This window comes from Mesoplodon mirus (genome assembly GCF_964341445.2).
Source record: "Mesoplodon mirus genome assembly, chromosome: 1".
NCBI lineage: Eukaryota > Metazoa > Chordata > Mammalia > Artiodactyla > Ziphiidae > Mesoplodon > Mesoplodon mirus.
The window spans coordinates 75,566,987-75,583,549 of NC_138976.1; the positions used below are offsets into that span (position 1 = coordinate 75,566,987).

At 44.0% G+C, this 16,563-nt stretch overlaps 1 long non-coding RNA gene across 1 annotated transcript; it reads right to left on the reverse strand.

The window, feature by feature from the left end:
- Positions 1-269: 269 nt before the first annotated feature.
- LOC309808248 lies at positions 270-14,594 on the reverse strand. The gene is made up of 3 exons (XR_014294716.1): positions 14,383-14,594; positions 13,227-13,348; positions 270-367 (listed from the first exon to the last, which is right to left on the reverse strand). It is a non-coding gene; the product is annotated as an uncharacterized lncRNA (long non-coding RNA).
- Between the last annotated feature and the right edge of the window lie 1,969 nt (positions 14,595-16,563).

Sequence of the window (16,563 nt, forward strand, 5' to 3'; positions counted from 1 at the left end):
GGTTCATGCCCATCAATCTAGTTGATGGGCATGAGCCTGATGAGGTTTTAGAATTAGTCACGTTTAATGTTTCTTGATATACTAAGTGTAGCTCCCTTCAATCACAAATTAGTTTTTAAATGTTAAAGATGGCTTGCTTACCTGGTGGTCCTCAAAACCCTGTAAGGAACGTGAGTAAAGTCAGACCTTGAGCACCAGAACCAGCCAAGCTGGAGAAATGATGGCTCCTCTCTTACAGGATCTGGTTACATAAGAGCCTTTTAATGAATGCTATGTTCAAAAGGAGACTCGGTACATATATCGTCGTGCTGGATTTCAGCCAAGAAGGGCTTAGTCAACTTCTTTCTTCCAGTCACAATTGGAGACCCTGACAAAGCACAGCCAAAGGAGGGGAGGAGAATGGTGAAATGGGAGGAGACAGACACACAGAATCTGGGGACAGTGGCTTTCATTCAGGGCTACCCTCTCTGAAACTCTGCTTTGAGACTCGGAGCAAAAGTTTTATTGTCTACTGTCATTCCTATATTTCAGCAGGAAACACCGAATTCTAGAAAACTATTATTATTATTATCTTCACAAACAGGTTGACTCAGCTCCTTTGTACTTACCATCGTAGGTCAGCCTAAAGGGCAGCTCACTTATTTAGCCAACGTTTGTGTCCAATACCTGCTTGTAGTCTGTGTGTACCTTAGGAGGTACACTCCTAAGGGTACAACACGCCCTCTGTGTTGTCTTTTATGTATCTAAGATCAGGGACTTAGTCTGTTTAACTCTCAGTACATTGCCAGCTAATTGGCACTATTTTTATTGTGTCAGCTATTATTTTGTTATTATTTTAAAAACTGAAAGTAACTTGAATGTCCTGCAATAGGGAATGTTTGAGATGATGTGACAAAGCCACAGGGAGGAATGCTATACAGCCAGTAAAAATGCTAAGAATGTTGCAATCTGTTGGTACATGTGAAATGATTCTAAGGGGAAAAATCAAATACAAAAAGGAGGGTATACACTGATAACAAGTATGTAAAAAATAACTGAATAAATGCTTATAAACTACCAAGGATCAGTGGTGATCTTTGAAGACCAAAGGTGATAGAAAAATGATAGAAATTGGATTAGATCCAATATATTCTATATTTTCAAAAGTTAATTAAAACATATACATATGCATATATGTATATAAATTTTAATTAACTGTTGAATATACACACACACATAGAGTATTAGTTATTTGTTGCTGCATAAACAAATTACCCCAAAACTTAGAAGCTTGAGACTATAAAAGTTTATCATCTCACAGAGTTTCTGAGGGTCAGTAATCTGGGATCTGCTTAGCTGAATGGTTCTAACTCAGGGTATCTCATGAAGTTAAAGTCAAAATGCCAGTGAGAGCTTTTGTCATCTGAAGGTTTGACCAGGGCTGGTGGGTCCACTTCCAAGAAGGGTCTGACTCTTATGGTTGTTGGCAAAAGGCCTCAGTTCCTTGTCATGTGGACCTCATAGGGGGTGCCTCTCCATAGGGAGCCTCTCCACAGTGCTACTCATGACATGGCAGCTGGTTCCCCAGAACAAGTGATGATTGAGAGAGAGAGAGAAAGAGAGAGAATGATCAAGATCACAGCTGCAATGTGTTTTATAACCTATTCTCAAAAGTGGCATGCCATCACTTCTGCCATATTCTTTGGTCCCATAGACCACCCTGGTACAATGTGAGAGGGGACGATACAAGGGTGTAAATACTCAGAGACAGGGATCATTGGGGATCATCTTGGAGGCCGGCTGTCACAATGATTCATAACAATAATAAGACATTTTTTTGCAAGAGCATGTTTTGGTTATTAAATATACATTTCAAATGTACACTGAAATAGATATTTCGAAATGCCTAATCCTCCTAATTATACTTTTCAAGAAATAATAATATTTATTTAGTACATTTTATGTGCCAAGCTCTGTGCTAAGCATTTTATGTGGACCCTCTCCTATAACCCTCACAACTCAAAAGTAGCCACTTCTGGTTGCCTCATTTTGCAGAGATGGAACTTGAAGCACAGAGATGTTAAGTAACTTGCCCTAGGGCACACATCTAGCAAGTAAGGAAACCAGAATATAAACTCAGATCTATCAGTTAAAGCACGTACATCACCACCAAGTTATACTGATTTTCTCCAGTCACAGTTTTGTGAAATAAATCCTAACCTACCCATGCTTTACAAGAACCATCATTCCAGGTAAGCAGTTTAGGATTTCCCTGCAGTCACAGAGTAAATAAACTAAGACTCAAGGGCTTCCCTGGTGGCGCAGTGGTTGAGAGTCCGCCTGCTGATGCAGGGGACACGGGTTCGTGCCCCGGTCCGGGAAGATCCCACATGCCGCGGAGCGGCTGGGCCCGTGAGCCATGGCCACTGCGCGTCTGGAACCTGTGCTCCACAGTGGGAGAGGCCACAGCAATGAGAGGCCTGCATACCGCAAAAAAAAAATAATAATAATAATAAAAATAAACTAAGACTCAAAATTGGAAGTTGGATTCATGGAGCCCTTAATCATGATTAAGATGATAATAGTTACTTAGTCTTCTCCCCTCCTCCTCCCCTTTGCCCTCTCTCCACTCCAGCCACACTGGCTTCCTCGCCCATTCTTGGAGCGCTCCAGGCATGCTCCCCCTTCAGGTCCTTTGTGCTTGACGTTCCTCTTTTCATCCCTGGAGCAGTGTGGCTCCTGCCATCACCTCCTTTCCTCAAATGTCGCCTTCCCAGAGAGGCCCACTGTTACCATGCTGTTTAAATTGCCACTCCACCCCATCACTTAGTCCCATCTTCCTGCCCCTTCTCCTTTTCCTACCGCACTTATCACCATCTACAGCCTACAGAATTCACTTATGGAGCAAGCTTATATTTCTCTCCCGACCCCAGAATACAAGCTCCTCAAAGGCAAGGATTAGGGTCTATTAGGTTTACTGACCCCTGCTTTGTTCAGTGAGGATTCCTAGCACAACAGTACCTGGTACCTAGCATATGCTCAACAATAAATATGTGCTAGAGAAACGATGAAATAACAATTGGCAGACTTAAAGTGTGTAGTTGATATCAGAGTAGCTCAGTAGAAAATGTAACAGTCAATTTACTTTCCAGCCATACCTCTTTAAATTTAATTTTGAAATTATCTACAGATTTGGTCCAGATAGATGTTTCTAGAGAAAACTGCTTTCTTTGAATGGACATTTTACTTTTATTGCCATGTGTGTTTAATTTTTAACCAGAGGAGATATGTTAGAAGTTTCTGGAAACAAAAGAGTTCTAGAAACAGAAGATGCTTTTAACCTAGAAGACAGATAAACTAGGTTAGGACTGAAGTATTTCCACTGCCCAAGTAATAACCTAACCCTCTGTCTAGTGACCCTATAAAACCTGAGCAAATATTTACCTTTGACGTTAGAAAAAGTCAGCTAAGCAAATGACATTTCATAATGAATGAAAGAACTTCCTTCCTTTATTTATTCTGGATAATCTATTAATTTTTAGTATGTTTTGTTCCCCCAGACATAGAGGTATTGTTTGATAGAAGGTCAGCATTCATTCTAACTTTTCCCAGGTCTACCTAGAACTATTTTTTTTAATTCAGTATTAGTTGAATGAATGATTTTTTAATTAATTAATGTATTTATTTATTTATTTATTTTGGCTGCGTTGGGTCTTCATTGCTGTGCACGGGCTTTCTCTAGTTGTGGCGAGCGGGGGCTACTCTTCGTTGAGTTGCGCGGGCTTCTCATTGTGGTGGCTTCTCTTGTTGCAGAGCATGGGCTCTAGGCACGCAGGCTTCAGTAGTTGCAGCACACAGGCTCAGTAGTTGTGGCACGCGAGCTCAGTAGTTGTGGCTCGTGGGCTCTAGGGCGCAGGCTCAGTAGTTGTGGTGCATGGGCTTACTTGCTCCGGGACATGTGGTATCTTCCTGGACCAGGGATCGAACCTGTATCCCCTGCATTGGCAGGTGGATTCTTAACCACTGCCCAACCAAGGAAGTCCTAGAACTATTAACTATAATCTTGGTCATTTCAGAATGCCTATTTACTAGTTGACAGTATATTCAATAAAGGTCTCATTGATACTGAGTTTTGTTTCTTCAAACCAACTAAACCTATCAACTATAGTAATAACAGCTAAACTTTATTAGATACTCACCAAGTGCCAGCCATCATGCCTATATGATCTCTAACGCTTGCAGCAACTCTACAGGAGAGATACTATAGTTATAAAGCCCAGTGAAGTTAAGCAATTTGTCAAGATCACACAATCAGGGCAAAGACTCAAACCAAGATTATCTGCTTGATTCCCAAATCTGGGCCAGTTTCAAGGTGCCACTCTCCTGCCCTAACCATGAGCCTAAGTTGTAATAACCAAATACTGCAGGGCGTACACTTACACTAAAATTTTTTTCATGTTTATCTGAAATTCAAATGTAACTGGATGTCTTGTATTTTTATTTGCTAAATCCGGCAACTATGTGGAAGGAACCTTGGGGATTGTTGAGTTTTGTGGTTCTTAGCCAGGAGTGCTTGACAAAATGACCTGGAGGGCTTTTTCAATATATATACACAGGTTCTACCCCATACTGCAAGGATTCTAGAGTGGACCCAGGCCTGTGAATTTTCAAAAAGTTTTATTTGTTCAATAAAAATGTATTGATTGGGCTCCCCTGGTGGCGCAGTGGTTGAGAGTCCGCCTGCCGATGCAGGGGACACGGGTTCATGCCCCAGTCCGGGAAGATCCCACGTGCCGTGGAGCGGCTGGGCCCGTGAGCCATGGCCGCTGAGCCTGTGCGTCTGGAGCCTGTGCTCCGCAACGGGAGAGGCCACAACAGTGAGAGGCCCGTGTACAGAAAAAAAAAAAAAAAAAAATGTATTGATTGAGTACCTACCCTGTGCCAATGACATTTTTAAGTTTTGGAAACATAGCAAGAAACAAAACAAAAACCAAAAGCTCTACCTTTGGGGATCTTCCCAGGTGACTCCACAACTCATCCCAGTTAGGAAACAATGGGTCAAGCACCTTCATTTTACAGATTAGGGGAACAGAGGCCCAGAATGGTGCCAGAGTGGTTCAAGATCACTGACAGAGGAGGGACTAGGGATCAAGCCTCCTAACTCCCAGTCTTGTACTTTTTAAAAAATATCTCTCTGCTGCCCATATGTCCTCAATTTTCCAGAATACTCCCTTTTCAGTATTCTGTTATCCCTAAAATTACAATCTTCAAAAAGTAAAATATGGTCCCAGAAGCTACATCATCCTTAAAATAACACACTTAATACTGCTTGAGGCTCTCACTTGAAACCATAACACCAAGAAAATAGATGTCAACAGACAGCAGTAATAGAGAATCCTGACCCCAACTGAAAGTGGCTGTCCTTATTGGTGCTTCACTGGACACTGTGTGTAGCATTTTTCATATGCATTGACTTATGCATCCTCCCAATAATCCTGGGAATGAGACAGGAAAGATGTTATCATAACTGTTCACATATCCAAGTTCAAACAACTCATCAGTGGCCAGAAGCAGGGCTCAGATGCAGGTTTTTCTCTCTCCAAGTAAGAATAAAATAATCTGAGGGTGAAGGACAACTTGAGCTTGTTTCATTTCTTCCTCTTCCAGCAGGAATGGGCAGCCAAGGCGGAAGAAGCCGGCTGTTAGTGGTGAGGCACTAACCTCCTGGCCTGCTCCAAAGCCTCTCTCTCCCCAAGAGCACTGCCCCCCTCTCCTCTCAGGCTCTACATCCCCACTACACTGGACAGTGTGAGCGCAGACCAGTGATGGCAGAAGAAAACCTCAACCAAAATGCACACAAGTGACCCAGGAACTGTGCCCCAGAGTGCCCCCATACTTGTAGGCGTTCGTGGAGCAGAATGACTAGTTTAGTACTGAGTTCATAGGGGGTTAGTGGTCACACTGGACCATTTCCTTATAAGATGACTATGAAATCATGCTCGGCCGCAGAAGAAGAAACCTGGAGATGAGAGCTTAGGAAAGCGGGGCCTAGGTTTAATGGGGAAGATGTTGATTTCTTGTGAAATTTGCATGAATCCCCAAGGCAAGCACACCCTTTATTAGGGAGTAAAATGCAAATTCCACAAGAATTAGAAAAATAAAACTACTGACATCTGTGCCCCAAGCCTCATGTTGGTACCAGGCTGCCTTCTGCAGTGAGGGATCACTAGCCGAGGGTTTAGAGCCTGACTCTAACCCACCTCCATCATTTGAAGACTGATCAGACTTGCCCAGGTTAACGGCCCAGGTTCCACCATCAGTTCCTCCTACCCTCACTCCCACCCTCCAGCACACGCATACCATTGTTTTCCAGTCACCTACCACTCCCTTTATGCTCTGCAGTGCCCTATTGATGACTCACTGATTTTAACAATGGTATTAAAACCTGGAACAAAGTTCCGTTGCCCCTGGGATCCAAATCAGTCTCAAGTACTGGTACAGAGCCCCTATGCATCTGAGGTTCTTGCAAGAGCAGCCTCCTAAACTGCTCTTCGTGCCTTCAAGCCCCACCCTTCCTCCCAACCTTCCTATATGCATCTACCGGCTGAATTCTCTAAAAGACCACCTTTATCCTGGCACTCTCCTACATAAAAATAAATTCACTCTCCTACGTAAAAATAAAAGCCTTCCATGGCACTGCGTTAAAAACAACAATGCCGGGGCTTCCCTGGTGGCGCAGTGGTTGAGAGTCGGCCTGCCGATGCAGGAGACACGGGTTCGTGCCCCGGTCCGGGAGGATCCCACATGCCACGGAGCGGCTGGGCCCGTCCCGTGAGCCATGGCCACTGAGCCTGCGCGTCCAGAGCCTGTGCTCCGCAACGGGAGAGGCCACAGCAGTGAGAGGCCCGTGTACTGCAAAAAAAAAAAACCCAAAAAACAAAAAAACAAGACAACGCCTATTCACCAATAATCCTTGTCTGATCACCTGGGTTAGGTAAGGATCAACTGAGACAATGTGTGTGAAAATGTTAAAGAATATAGTATGTTACCTTTATATAGCATTTCAGGGCTTTTGAAGTACTTTCCATGTTTCATGTGGTTTCAAGAAAACAGAGAAGACAGGTTTATGTCACTTTTCATGTGTGTATTTTGTTTCTAGAAGTGGGCTGTTAAATTCCAAGTCTTTCACTTTTTTGTTAGTTGACTGATATGAAATGTAATATTTCATGTTAAATTACAATATCAAATATCAATTACTATATCATTAAATACCAATTAAAATGAATAAAACAGAGCACTTAGTTTTTCATTACAAGAAGACCTCAGAATAAGACTTTTGCCACAATTAATCCTTATTTGCAATATGTATTGAGAAGCACAGAACAAAGTTGTAAGAAGCACAAAAGCTTATGGCTCCTTGAAATCAGGTGGATAAAAATTGTTTTATATAATTGAACAGCATATAAAATACGGAAAAAATGTGGCTGCTTTGTTTGCATTTTATTTTTATAACAAATAAAATATAAGTTAAAAAAAGGCAGTGCCGGGTCTCCCTGGTGGCGCAGTGGTTGAGAGTCCGCCTGCCGATGCAGGGGATACGGGTTCGTGCCCCGGTCTGGGAGGATCCCATATGCCGCGGAGCGGCTGGGCCCGTGAGCCATGGCCGCTGGGCCTGCGCGTCCGGAGCCTGTGCTCCGCAACGGGAGAGGCCACAACAGTGAGAGGCCCGCATACCGCAAAAAGAAAAAAAAAAAAAAAAAAAAAGGCAGTGCCTCTGCATGAGAAACCAATGTAACTCTGATTAAAAGCTGATGTTAGGTTAATTTTAATTTACAAGAGACAGTATAGTGCACTGGTTAAGAGCATGGCTTCTGTCACCAGTGTGGGTGCTTTCAAATCCTGCTTCTGCTACTCACTCACAAGCTGTATGGCCTTGAACAAGTTACTTAACCTCTTTAGACCTCAGTTTCCTCATCTATAAAATGGGAATAATAATAGTACCTACCCATAGGGTGCTTGTGAAGATCAAGTGACTTATTAGTTGCACAATACTTAGAATACATGTTAAACATCTTACAAAAGGTAATGCGATGATGATGATGATGATGATGATGATGATGGTGATGATTTGAGGAAGAAAGACAGGATCAAATTCAGGGTTACACAGAGTCAAGGACTTGTTCAGGTTCTGGTATGTATCCTGGTTAAGCAATTTACCTTTGCAGGCCTGAATCTTCATTTGCAAAATGGCTCTTTGGTCATAGGTAAAACAATTCTAGAATTACAACAGATCTGAAGGTGGGCATTGCTATCTGAATATCCACTTAATAAAGGTTTCAACTTTAGTGATTAGAGTCTGGTCAATAATTTTTGGAGTCAGTTGAGTCTTCCCATTGCAAAAGATGGAAAACCCCAAGTCAAACTGGCTTAAGACAAAAGGGAACTTGTTGGCTCATATGACTGAAAAGTCCAGGAGAAGGACTGGCTTCATGTTTGGCTTGATCAGTTTCAACCAGTGACCTCAGGACCCAGTTTCTCACCATCCCTTAGTTCTCCCTTCTGCAGTGATTGCTCTATTCTCAGGTTCTTTGTGATGGCACCTTGTAGCTCCAGGTTCTGGTCATCATTACTGCAAACAGGCCCAGCCCAAAGGAATGTGGGAACCTCTACCAACTCCTCAGATGAAGTCTCCTTATGATTGCAAATGGGCATGAGATATTTTGGGGATTATGGAAATGTTCTAAAACTTGATTGTTGTGATGGTTACTCTGTAAATTTACTAAAAATCATTGAATTATACTCTTCAAAGGGTGAATTTTATGGTATGTAAGTTATACTTCAATAAAGTCAATATTAATATAAACAGATTTTCCTTGTATCTCTCTGGCTCTGATAGGGTCACATGCCCATTTTTGAACCTATCACCAGGTCGGAGGAATGTGATGCTCAGGGTGACCTGCCCTAATACCACACCCGCACCCTGGAGATAGGGATAAAGTCAGTTTCATCCAAAGCACAGGGACTGAGAGTACGGAGAGAATGGTTTCCCAGTTGAAAACTGGGTTAATGGCTTTTGTTCCCTAAGGCCCAAGGACCAAAGCTGATCTAGGGGCCGTCCATGCTTTCAGGGCCTCTCTGAACTCAAACTCGGGCCTGTCATGAGCCAAACCACAGATACATACCTGTCTTGTGAGGCCTAACTTTTGTTTTTCTTGGCTTTTCCATGGCAAATGCCAAGGTGGGGTGAACCACACATGCTAGATTCTCATTCTTGGAAACAAGAGATGTCCCCAGTTAAACCCAGAGAGTCCTTCTCTCAAGGCTCAAACACATCCATCATTTCCTGCCATGTTGACCAAGCTTGGGTGCTGCCCAGGACTCATGGGGGCCCACTGCAAGCCGGAGATGTGGGAGGAGTCCTGTGTCACTTCTCTGTGCCCCACTCGGTGAGCCACCTGCCCCATGCTCCCTGGGAACAACCAGAAACAAACCCTCCACTTCTTTTTTTTTTTGTCATTTTATACCCTTTATCTCACCTCTCACTATCTCTTTCAGACTTCATTCTCAGTGCTTGTGACTGTAGGTCCAAAGGAGGGATGAGGTAATGGATTAGAATGAACTGGATGGCTCTAGTTTAAGTGATCTTCCAGGGCACAGGGGCAGATAGTGCTTGAGGCTCTTCTTACTTTGTTGGAAGAATGGCAAAATCAAACAAAAGCCGACACATCCGGAGCGTTTACTCAGGGCGGAGGCACTGAGCTGAGCGCTCCTTCTACATCCATTGTTCTTTCAGTCCTCACAACGACCTCAAAGGGAAGATCATTTTAGCCACATTTAGATGCGAGCAAACTGGCTCAGAGGAGTGAATTTAGGCCTCACAGGTAGTCGGAGGAGAGCTGGGCTTGGAGTAGGGGCTGTCTGTAAGGCGGGCATTTTTAACCACTAGCTGCCTGTCTGCTTCTAACCAGTCTGGCTGTGGTCTGCAGTCCCCTTCACTGTCATGGCCAGTGTCCTTGAAACCCTTGGAAGGGGAAGTGGCCGCTGGCAGCTCACCTGTACAGAAGCGGCAGGGAGCCCCTAAGGGTGCAAACTGACAGCCCACCAGCTGCAAATGGGCACAGATGGATCTGTTTGGCCAACAGCATATTGTTAGTGTTGTTTTAATGAATTCAATGACCTTCATGGGGCAGGTCCAATTCACAGTTACTTCACACCTATAGGTTAGCTGTCTGGCTCTGAAAGGCATTTGCCTTTACACCTTGGAAAGAGCTAGCAAGTTGTCAGAAATGCCTGCCCAGGCCCCTCTTCTACCCTGTGGTGTCAGCAGGTCTGAGTGGAAAGCAGGAAGAATACCTTTTCTGTCTGCATGAGAAACTATAAACTTCAGTCTCCTTCTGGATCAAGGAGGCTTTTAAGGGTAGGACCAGGGACCTAACCTTCATTGCATACCACTTTTTCCATCTAACCTAATCCTGTATCAATCCTATAAAGTATAGACTTCTGTAATCCCCATTTTACTGGTGAGAAAACTAAGGTTCACCCAGGTGCCATAACTGATCCATGGTGACAGAAATCAGGTCCAAGCCCTCAATCTCATTCACTGCCTGTGTTCTCAACCCTCCCAGCACATTAGGATCATCTGGGGGGAATCTTGTAGGATACCAATGTCTGATTCAAACCCAAACCAATTAAATCTGAATCTCTAGGGGCTGAGGCCTCAACGGTGGTTGGATTTTTTTAAGTGCCCCAGGTGATTCTAATGTGGTGAGAAGGTGGCATGATTTGGAGAGCAGGTGATACAAGTTCCCACATCAAATCAGTGCTTTGTTTGGGAAGTGGGGGATGCTTCCATCAAACGACAGGCCAGCAGCTGCCTCTGGCAGTGGACTGTGTGTTGACACATCCACAGGACTGGTACAGGAACAGGAAGTTGTATTGTGTAATGGTTAACGGTTGTAGTCAGTTTCTGGAGACAGAAGTCTTGGGTTGGAATCTGTGCCCCTCACTGACTGGATGACTTTGGGCATGTTGTTTTACTCCTATGAGGCTCAGTCTACTCATCACTAAAGAGGGGATAATAAAGGACTCCACCTTAGAGGCTGTTGTGAGGAAGCAAGTGTCAGCGTGCATCTACTGAGCTCAGCACAGATTTTGGCACCTTGCAGGCAATTAGTCACTGTTAGCTCCTGATGGCAATGAATACAGCCCCAAGCGCATGCTATAAACACTAAGTAGTTTCAAAGACAAATTTAAATTCTCAGAAGGATTTCTGCCTCCTCACTTCTGATTGTCAAGATTTTAGACTTATCCTCTTCACTTGAAAACTGAACTCATTTGCCTTGGTTTAGCGTCAGGGGGAACTGTCCTACAGGTGGCCGATTAGCAGTCTGTTGACAGTCTGCAAACAGGCAGTCGGGCTGGGGTGTGGAAGAGGCAATAGAAGGAGAGCTCTAAGGGCTCTGACTGCAGGTGGTGGGGCCCAGCTAGGGGAACTGGGGCCCCAGGAAAAACCTTCAGCTCCCAGTAAGGGAGAGGCTGGAGGCTGAGGAAGAGCAGGACCCAGTCTCAGAACGGAATAGGGGTCCTTTACTAGGATCCAAGGACCTCCCTTCTACACCCCAAGCCCTGTTGCCTTTTGGCTTTTTTCTGGTGGTGGTGGGGTACCGTTCTCACCACCTAACAACTCTACACATTATCTCAATGTGGTTTATCCTTTTATGCCCAAATCAAGCCTTGGCTATTCTGTGCCTCTTGGAGGACCAATCTAGATGAAAGTTAGCAATACTTCCCCCGAGTGGCTATAGGACTTTATGTAATTTTGCCTGGAATTGTTAGTTGCCTTTGTGTGAGCATACCTTGTTTTAAAATATTTTTGAGTTCTAGAGGTTGGAGACCATGTTTTGTACTACTAGGCAACCCCGCCTCCTCTTTTTTTTTTTTTTTTTTTTTTTTTTTTTGCGGTACGCGGGCCTCTCACTGTTGTGGCCTCTCCCGTGGCGGAGCACAGGCTCCGGACACGCAGGCTCAGCGGCCATGGCTCACGGGCCCAGCCGCTCCACGGCATGTGGGATCTTCCCAGACCAGGGCACGAACCTGTGTCCCCTGCATCGGCAGGCGGACTCTCAACCACTGTGCCACCAGGGAAGCCGTCCCCCCCACCTCCTCTTACCACAAAGGTTAACACAAGTGTTTGGCTCGTAATAGATAAAAGGGCATCCTTTCCACATAAAACAAAACTCAGAAGTCAAAGAAGGCTCAAAGATCTTTTAGTCCAGGAGTAGCAACCTGTCCTCTTGACCCACAGGCTAAACCCTACAGATACGTGTTATTTGGCCAGGCCAATGCTTTAACATTTCACACAATTTATCAGCCTGATCCCTAAAGGCATGTGAGCCTATGACCCCTAATCTGAACCCAGATCCTCAAATTCTTGGACCTTCTTGCCCACAACATCCCTAATATGTGGCTCTCCTGCCTATGCTTCCAGAATTCTTCCTGAATAAAAATCACTAATAGAGTAGCCACCTGAAATTAACCTGCTACAAATTAACTACTTTAAATCCTTTTGATAGCTCACTGTTTACTGCTGAATGCCTTTCCCATTCCCAAGCATTCCATCACCAGACTGATATAGCCTTTTAGATACATTTTCCAGCTTGTTTTTCAGGAAGATGACAGGTAACTTAGAACTACATTTAACTTTGTTCTGCAACCCTGGTCACCTTAAAATGACCTTGGCAAATATCCCTCTTCACTCTTGTAGAATACTGGCTTTGTGTGTCCGTCCAAACTTTTGTACTTAAGAGTGAACTTTCTCAATAATCGTTACGTCTAGCTCAAGACTGTAGGTGAGCTGATAGTCTAGGCTGCACCAGCACCCCAGAGGCTGCAATCTGAGGATGGGATAGATCTAAGTAGATCTTACCTCCTGTGGCCCTGTTAGGCCAAGAGGTTTTCAAGGCCTCATGCTGCACAGAGGTTAGCTCCTGCCTGAATGCACAGGAATGCAACCCCAGCAATTATTTACCAGATGGAATGTGTTTTTTTCTGTATCTCTCTGTCTTAAGGGAACTTTGTCAAAATTTTTGGTTCTAGTTTTTGACAGAGTGGATTGTAGACCTGTTATAACCTGATGAGCAGGAAGAAATTCCATATTTTTCTGTTTTCAGGAAAAATAATTTCTACATGAAGGGTCATCTGGAGAACTAGGTGTATAATAAATCACTGTTAACACCAATTATACTTACTGGAAGCCCAGTTATTTTCTTGCAAGTAGAGACAGGAGGACACGGTATTGGCTTCTGAAAACAATGTCGTCATGAACTTCCTTGCGGGAGAGCCAAAGGTCAGGAGGAAAAGAGTTGCTACACTAGGGGAAATGGAAGACTATTAGGATTTTTCTCTTTTCCTTCAATTGTAGTCATCACAAAAATCTAATATGGTTTTATCCTGTGTAGCTTTTCTTACATACTTTTAGAAAGTATTGTCCTTTGCAATTTGTACTGATCCATTGATCTTAATCAGGACACAAGCTTTCAAGTCAGTATCACTTAGTAGCTGAATCACCTTAAGCCTCTCCTTCCCACTTTGAAAATGTGGCCAATGGAAATGTATTTGTGGCTAGCCTCCTGGCACACGTGAATTCCATTCTCTTGCAAGCAAAAAATCCCAAAGAAAAGAGCGTCTACATGCAAATGATTTCAACTAGCGTTATTTCAAACAGGAAAATAATTAGAAACAATCTAAATGTTAAAACAATAGGCTGTTTAAATTATTTATGTGTTGGAGATATTAATTACCCTTTTTCTATGAACAGATTCCACCTTCTCCCTTTTCCCCACTAAAGGAGTGGAAAATCAAACTCAGAAAGGGCCCCTGCGTCCCTTCTTTTTCATCACAGTCATTGGTCCATGATGCACACATGATCTAATCCAGGTCAAAGGTTTTCCCCGAGATTTTTCTGTTGAAAAGACTTTGTCCTCCCTTTCTGGCAGAGAGTTGTATGATTGAGTCCCACATTTGCAGGTGGCATGGCCCCCATCATGTGGAGAAGTGTGGAAGGAGAAGGAACAGCGGAGAACTCTGGTGACATCAAGCCCCTGGCCCCTAACACTTAAGTCCTCAGGGCTGCCTGGTTCTTGCAGTTCAGTGAGCAATCCCAGTATTTTCTCATTAAATTTTCCTTTTCCTTACGCTAGTTGGAGTTGGCTTCCTGTTATTTGCAACTGCAAGGGTTCTAACTAACAGCTTATGCATTCATTAACACTGATGATTAGGAGGACCACACAGCAGCATGGAAAGTGATTTTGAAGAATTTTACAAGCAGCACCATATAAAATTATATGAATGATATCATTACAGCTATTTAATCATTCATGTGCAAACTAAGTGGAAAAGAAGTACCTTAAATATGTAATGGGGGCTTCCCTGGTAGCGCAGTGGTTGAGAGTCCACCTGCTGATGCGGGAGACATAGGTTCGTGCCCCAGTCCGGGCAGATCCCACATGCCGCGGAGCGGCTGGGCCCGTGAGCCATGGCTGCTGAGCCTGCGCGTCCAGAGCCTGTGCTCCGCCACGGGAGAGGCCACAACAGTGAGAGGCCCGCGTACTGCAAAAAAAAAAAAAAAAAGATGTAATGAATGTTTAGCATGGTAGAGTTATGGGTGATTTTTTTCCCCCTCCATATAATGGGGTAAAAAATTTATCAAACTATGTTCAGTATGCAAAGTTAAATGTGGCTTATTTGTTTTCTACAACTGACCAAATCTTCCTCATCAACTTCCTTCATACTGACCATTAACTGTATCTTAGTCTCTTTGGAGAGGAAAAAGGTTTTAGTTTAAAAGAGTTGCTTTGTTTTTGTTTTAAGGTAAATGGCTAATCTTGTATTGTTTCCTGCCCTCCTTTCTAATATGGTGCCTTGGTTCATTGCAGAGGCAGGTGCTTGAGGCAATAGGAGAGAGTGAGCTTTAGATTTGTACACCTGTTATCAGGGTTGGTGTCATGGACTGAATATTTGTGCCCCCTACCCCAAATTCATAGGTTGAAGACCTAACTCCTACAATGTGATGGTATGTGACATGGAGCCTCTGAAAGGTAATTAGGGTTAGCTGAGGTCATACGGGTGTGGCTAATCCCACCATTCATGGGATTAGTGGCCTTATAAGAAAAAGAAGAGAGAACTCATTCACTCTCTCTCTGCATGCACAAAAACAAGGAAAGGCCATGTGAATACACAGCGAGAAGTTTGCTATCTACAAGCCCGGAAGAGAGCTCTCACCAAGAACCCAATCAGCTGGTTCTTCCCAACTATAGAACTGTTAGAAAATAAATATCTGCTGTGCAAGCCACCCAGTCTGTGATCTTTTGTTATGGCAGCCTGGGCTAAGACTGTTGGTGCTGACGTTTTTAGCAACGTCTCTAGGTACCTGGCTGGTTGCACTATTGACCTCTGTGCTTGGGGAAACTGTGGCTCTTTCTAGCTCAGTCGGAGCTGGAGGGTCTTCCCTTGTGACTTGCTCCCAGCTGCAGACAAAAAAATGTTGCCTGTCATTTCAGTAAACAAAGAATGTTGCCTGCTTATTCCAGTGAACAACACATGTTTCCAGGCCATCAAGTCATCAGCCACTTCAGCCGCCCTGACAGTGCACCCTGGGGGGAATTCAGGATGGAGGAAAAGCAGGATACTGGTTCTAGATAGTTAAGATGCATATCTAAGGAATAATTTCATGAGCCCAGACTCTTCCATCTTCCCATAGAAAAGCACTAACATCATTAACGTGAGATGTCATTTTTTTGTGATTAGCAGTAATCTTTTAATGTTCAACTACATGTTTTTTGTTTGTTTGTTTTCAGCAAAAACTCCTATATATCCTGGCTCCTCCCTTAATCTTCAGAGTAGTTCCTCAGAGCTATCTGAGAGGCTATCTCCTGGGCTATGGTCCTCAGTAAGGTCCCTGAATAAAGCACAACTTGCAACTTTTAGGATGTCTGTTTTTCTTCAGTTGACATTGCCCCTACCTTGGCTTTGGTGGCCCTGCAGACCACCCTGTGTCTCAGCCACATCCCTCATCTGGTCACTGGCTTAGGTTAGTCAGCCAGCCCATCCCTTACTATGGCAGCCAACTCTCAACTCAGCTGTACCCACATTCTGGAGGATGTGTGGAGATGTCTTGGCCCCTCTTCTGCCACTCTGGGGCTGAAGGGCCCAGGAGCACTCATGCAGACCCTCTGCCTGATAACCATGCTGTAGTGGTGTCGTTTTAGTTGTCGAATGATCCTTTATTGAAATAACTCCCTTTGCAGCTCTTAACTAGCTGGGCATTCCACTGTACCACTGTTGAGGTTTATCTATGATGCCATGAGTGTGGTGGCCATCAACACAGCAGGCCCCTGGATCTCCTTAATGGTTCCAGAGAGTTCTTTGGCTAATGATTGGTACTACATCTGTCTGGCAATGTTGACAATTCTATCTGAAGTACTATTTCCACCGTGCTTAATGTTCTTCTGCTTCTTTCTGTCCCTCGTGGTCCCTTGAGGGCTTTGATGATCAGGGAAGAGGCAGAAGGTACCACCTTGGTCTGGA